A 5,000-nucleotide genomic window follows, 5' to 3' on the forward strand; every position below is an offset into this window, starting at 1 on the left:
GGTCTAGGGGTATGATTCTCGCTTCGGGTGCGAGAGGTCCCGCGTTCAAATCCCGGACGAGCCCTTTACAGTATGTTGTTGAAGGAGGTTACTTGGCGAAGAGGGATCCTGTTCTAATCTCAGATCAGTCCTTTACCCAACGGAGATCAGCGTGATTTGCTGCAGAAGTTACTCCAGCTCTTTTCGTCCACGCATTCTTTGGACAACAAATCAATAAAAGCAGCAACCAGAACATGGCTCGTTGGTCTAGGGGTATGATTCTCGCTTCGGGTGCAAGAGGTCCCGGGTTCAAATCCCGGACGAGCCCTTTACAGTATGTTGTTGAAGGAGGTTACATGGCGAAGAGGGATCCTGTTCTAATCTCAGATCAGTCCTTTACCCAACGGAGATCGGGGTGATTTGCTCCAGAAGTTTCACAGCTCTTTTTGTCTACGCATGTTTTGTGACAACAAATCGATCAAAGCAGCAACCAGAACATGGCTCGTTGGTCTCGTGGTATGATTCTCGCTTAGGGTGCAGGGAGCCTTTGTCTAAGCATGTTTTGTGACAACAAATCGATCAATCGAAGCAGCAGCTGGAGCATGGCTCGTTGGTCTAGGGGTATGATTCTCGCTTAGGGTGCGAGAGGTCCTGGGTTCAAATCCCGGACGAGCCCATTACAGTATGCTGTTGAAGGAGGTAACATGGCAAAGAGGGCTCCTGTTCTATTCCCAAATCAGTCCTTTACCCAACGTAGATCGGCGTGATTTGCTGCGGAAGTTTCTCCAGCTCTTTATGTCTAAGCATGTTTTGTGACAACAAATCTATCAAAGCAGCAACCAGAACATGGCTCGTTGGTCTCGTGGTATGATTCACGCTTAGGGTGCAGGGAGCATTTGTCTAAGCATGTTTTGTGACAACAAATCGATCAATCGAAGCAGCAACTGGAACATGGCTCGTTGGTCTAGGGGTATGATTCTCGCTTAGGGTGCGAGAGGTCCCGGGTTCAAATCCCGGACGAGCCCATAACATAATGCTGATGAACGAGGTAACATGTCAAAGAGGGCTCCTGTTCTATTCCCAAATCAGTCCTTTACCCAACGTAGATCGGCGTGATTTGCAGCGGAAGTTTCTCCAGCTCTTTATGTCTAAGCATGTTTTGTGACAACAAATCGATCAAAGCAGCAACCAGAACATGGCTCGTTGGTCTCGTGGTATGATTCTCGCTTAGGGTGCAGGGAGCCTTTGTCTAAGCATGTTTTGTGACAACAAATCGATCAATCGAAGCAGCAACTGGAACATGGCTCGTTGGTCTAGGGGTATGATTCTCGCTTTAGGTGAGAGAGGTCCCGGGTTCAAATCCTGGACGAGCCTATTACTTCTACAGCCCATTGCTGTAGAAGGAGGTAACCTGACAACGAGGGCTCCTGTTCTATTCCCAAATCAGTCCTTTTCCAAACGTAGATCGGGGTGATTTTCTGCAGAAGTTTCTCGAACTCTTTTTGTCTACGCATGTTTTGTGACAACAAATCGATCAAAGCAGCAACCAGAACATGGCTCGTTGGTCAGGGGTATGATTCTCGCTTTCATGCGAGAGGTCCCGGGTTCAAATCCCGGACGAGCCCATTACTTCTACAGCCCATTGCTGTAGAAGGAGGTAACATGGCAAAGAGGGCTCCTGTTCTATTCCCAAATCAGTCCTTTACCCAACGTAGATCGGCGTGATTTGCTGCGGAAGTTTCTCCAGCTCTTTATGTCTAAGCATGTTTTGTGACAACAAATCGATCAAAGCAGCAACAAGAACATGGCTCGTTGGTCTCGTGGTATGATTCTCGCTTAGGGTGCAGGGATCCTTTGTTTAAGCATGTTTTGTGACAACAAATCGATCAATCGAAGCAGCAACTACAACATGGCTCGTTGGTCTAGGGGTATGATTCTCGCATAGGGTGCCAGAAGTTCTGGGTTCAAATCCTGGACGAGCCCATTACAGTATGCTGTTGAAAGAGGTAACCTGGCAAAGAGGGCTGCTGTTCTATTCCCAAATCTGTCATTTACCCAAGGTCGATCGGGGTGATTTGCTGCAGAAGTTTCTCGAACTCTTTTTGTCTACGCATGTTTTGTGACAACAAATCGATCAAAGGAGCAACCAGAACATGGCTCGTTGGTCTAGGGGTATGATTCTCGCTTTGGGTGCGAGAGGTCCTGGGTTCAAATCCCGGACGAGCCCTTTACAGTAAGTTGTTGAAGGAGGTTATTTAGTGAAGAGCGCTCCTGTTCTATTCCCAAATCTGTCTTTTACCCAACGTCGATCGGGGTGATTTGCTGCAGAAGTTTCTCCAGCTCTTTTTGAATATGCGTGTTTTGCGACAAAAAATCGATCAATGCAGCAACCAGAACATGGCTCGTTGGTCTTGTGGTATGATTCTCGCTTAGGGTGCAGGGAGCCTTTGTCTAAGCATGTTTTGTGACAACAAATAGATCAATCGAAGCAGCAACTGGAACATGGCTCGTTGGTCTAGGGGTATGATTCTCGCTTAGGGTGCGAGAGGTCCCGGGTTCAAATCCCGGACGAGCCCATTACTTCTACAGCCCATTGCTGTAGAAGGTGGTAACCTGGCAAAGAGGTCTCCTGTTCTATTCCCAGATCAATCCTTTTCCAAACGTAGATCGGGCTGATTTGCTGCAGAAATTTCACAGCTCTTTTTGTCTAAGCATTTTTTACGACAAAAAATCGATCAAAGCAGCAACCAGAACATGGCTCGTTGGTCTTGTGGTATGATTCTCGCTTAGGGTGCAGGGAGCCTTTGTCTAAGCATGTTTTGTGACAACAAATCGATCAATCGAAGCAGCAGCTGGAGCATGGCTCGTTGGTCTAGGGGTATGATTCTCGCATAGGGTGCCAGAAGTCCTGGGTTCAATTCCTGGACGAGCCCATTACAGTATGCTGTTGAAAGAGGTAACCTGGCAAAGAGGGCTGCTGTTCTATTCCCAAATCTGTCATTTACCCAAGGTCGATCGGGGTGATTTGCTGCGGAAGTTTCTCCAGCTCTTTATGTCTAAGCATGTTTTGTGACAACAAATCGATCAAAGCAGCAACCAGAACATGGCTCGTTGGTCTAGGGGTATGATTCTCGCTTAGGGTGCAGGGAGCCTTTGTCTAAGCATGTTTTGTGACAACAAATCGATCAATCGAATCAACAACTAGAACGTGGCTCGTTGGTCTAGGGGTATGATTCTCGCTTAGGGTGCGAGAGGTCCCGGGTTCAAATCTCGACGAGCCCATTACAGTATGCTGATGAAGGAGGTAACATGTCAAAGAGGGCTCCTGTTCTATTCCCAAATCAGTCCTTTACCCAACGTAGATCGGTGTGATTTGCTGCGGAAGTTTCTCCAGCTGTTTATGTCTAAGCATGTTTTGCGACAACAAATCGATCGAAGCAGCAACCAGAACATGGCTCGTTGGTCTCGTGGTATGATTCTCGCTTAGGGTGCAGGGATCCTTTGTTTAAGCATGTTTTGTGACAACAAATCGATCAATCAAAGCACAACTGGAACATGGCTCGTTGGTCTAGGGGTATGATTCTCGCTTAGGGTGCGAGAGGTCCCGGGTTCAAATCCCGGACGAGCCCATTACTTCTACAGCCCATTGCTGTAGAAGGAGGTAACCTGGCAAAGAGGGCTCCTGTTCTATTCCCAAATCAGTCCTTTTCCAAACGTAGATCGGGGTGATTTTCTGCAGAAGTTTCTCGAACTCTTTTTGTCTACGCATGTTTTGTGACAACAAATCGATCAAAGCAGCAACCAGAACATGGCACATTGGTTTCGTGGTATGATTCTCGCTTAGGGTGCAGGGAGCCTTTGTCTAAGCATGTTTTGTGACAACAAAAAGATCAATCGAAGCAGCAACTTCAACATGGCTCGTTGGTCTAGGGGTATGATTCTCGCATAGGGTGCCAGAAGTCCTGGGTTCAATTCCTGGACGAGCCCATTACAGTATGCTGTTGAAAGAGGTAACCTGGCAAAGAGGGCTGCTGTTCTATTCCCAAATCAGTCCTTTTCCAAACGTAGATCGGGGTGATTTTCTGCAGAAGTTTCTCCAGCTCTTTATGTCTAAGCATGTTTTGTGACAACAAATCGATCAAAGCAGCAACCAGAACATGGCTCGTTGGTCTAGGGGTATGATTCTCGCTTAGGGTGCGAGAGGTCCCGGGTTCAAATCCCGGACGAGCCCATTAATTCTACAGCCCATTGCTGTAGAAGGAGGTAACCTGGCAAAGAGGGCTCCTGTTCTATTCCCAAATCAGTCCTTTTCCAAACGTAGATCGGGGTGATTTTCTGCAGAAGTTTCTCGAACTCTTTTTGTCTACGCATGTTTTGTGACAACAAATCGATCAATGCAGCAACCAGAACATGGCACATTGGTTTCGTGGTATGATTCTCGCTTAGGGTGCAGGGAGCCTTTGTCTAAGCATGTTTTGTGACAACAAATAGATCAATCGAAGCAGCAACTACAACATGGCTCGTTGGTCTAGGGGTATGATTCTCGCATAGGGTGCCAGAAGTCCTGGGTTCAAATCCTGGACGAGCCCATTACAGTATGCTGTTGAAAGAGGTAATCTGGCAAAGAGGGCTGCTGTTCTATTCCCAAATCTGTCATTTACCCAAGGTCGATCGGGGTGATTTGCTGCGGAAGTTTCTCCAGCTCTTTATGTCTAAGCATGTTTTGTGACAACAAATCGATCGAAGCAGCAACCAGAACATGGCTCGTTGGTCTCGTGGTATGATTCTCGCTTAGGGTGCAGGGATCCTTTGTTTAAGCATGTTTTGTGACAACAAATCGATCAATCGAAGCACAACTGGAACATGGCTCGTTGGTCTAGGGGTATGATTCTCGCTTAGGGTGCGAGAGGTCCTGGGTTCAAATCCCGGACGAGCCCATTACTTCTACAGCCCATTGCTGTAGAAGGAGGTAACCTGGCAAAGAGGGCTCCTGTTCTATTCCCAAATCAGTCCTTTTCCAA

The 5,000-nt window shown here is 47.3% G+C and overlaps 9 non-coding genes across 9 annotated transcripts in view; all 9 read left to right on the forward strand.

The window, feature by feature from the left end:
• trnap-cgg (transfer RNA proline (anticodon CGG)) overlaps nt 1–64 on the forward strand; it is a 72-nt gene extending 8 nt beyond the window's left edge. The window contains exon 1 of the tRNA in view: nt 1–64. This exon is cut by the window's left edge and continues 8 nt beyond it. This is a non-coding gene — a tRNA (tRNA-Pro).
• A 171-nt stretch (nt 65–235) lies between these two features.
• On the forward strand, nt 236–307 carry trnap-cgg (transfer RNA proline (anticodon CGG)). Its single transcript has one exon. It is a non-coding gene; the product is annotated as a tRNA-Pro (tRNA).
• A 276-nt stretch (nt 308–583) lies between these two features.
• On the forward strand, nt 584–655 carry trnap-agg (transfer RNA proline (anticodon AGG)). Its single transcript has one exon. It is a non-coding gene; the product is annotated as a tRNA-Pro (tRNA).
• A 277-nt stretch (nt 656–932) lies between these two features.
• Nucleotides 933–1,004, forward strand: trnap-agg (transfer RNA proline (anticodon AGG)). The gene has a single exon. It is a non-coding gene; the product is annotated as a tRNA-Pro (tRNA).
• Nucleotides 1,005–2,134: 1,130 nt separating this feature from the next.
• trnap-ugg (transfer RNA proline (anticodon UGG)) lies at nt 2,135–2,206 on the forward strand. Its single transcript has one exon. It is a non-coding gene; the product is annotated as a tRNA-Pro (tRNA).
• A 277-nt stretch (nt 2,207–2,483) lies between these two features.
• On the forward strand, nt 2,484–2,555 carry trnap-agg (transfer RNA proline (anticodon AGG)). Its single transcript has one exon. It is a non-coding gene; the product is annotated as a tRNA-Pro (tRNA).
• A 981-nt stretch (nt 2,556–3,536) lies between these two features.
• Nucleotides 3,537–3,608, forward strand: trnap-agg (transfer RNA proline (anticodon AGG)). Its single transcript has one exon. It is a non-coding gene; the product is annotated as a tRNA-Pro (tRNA).
• Nucleotides 3,609–4,138: 530 nt separating this feature from the next.
• Nucleotides 4,139–4,210, forward strand: trnap-agg (transfer RNA proline (anticodon AGG)). Its single transcript has one exon. It is a non-coding gene; the product is annotated as a tRNA-Pro (tRNA).
• A 634-nt stretch (nt 4,211–4,844) lies between these two features.
• On the forward strand, nt 4,845–4,916 carry trnap-agg (transfer RNA proline (anticodon AGG)). Its single transcript has one exon. It is a non-coding gene; the product is annotated as a tRNA-Pro (tRNA).
• Nucleotides 4,917–5,000: the final 84 nt, after the last annotated feature.

The sequence above is a fragment of the Osmerus eperlanus genome, chromosome 23 (assembly GCF_963692335.1).
Source record: "Osmerus eperlanus chromosome 23, fOsmEpe2.1, whole genome shotgun sequence".
NCBI lineage: Eukaryota > Metazoa > Chordata > Actinopteri > Osmeriformes > Osmeridae > Osmerus > Osmerus eperlanus.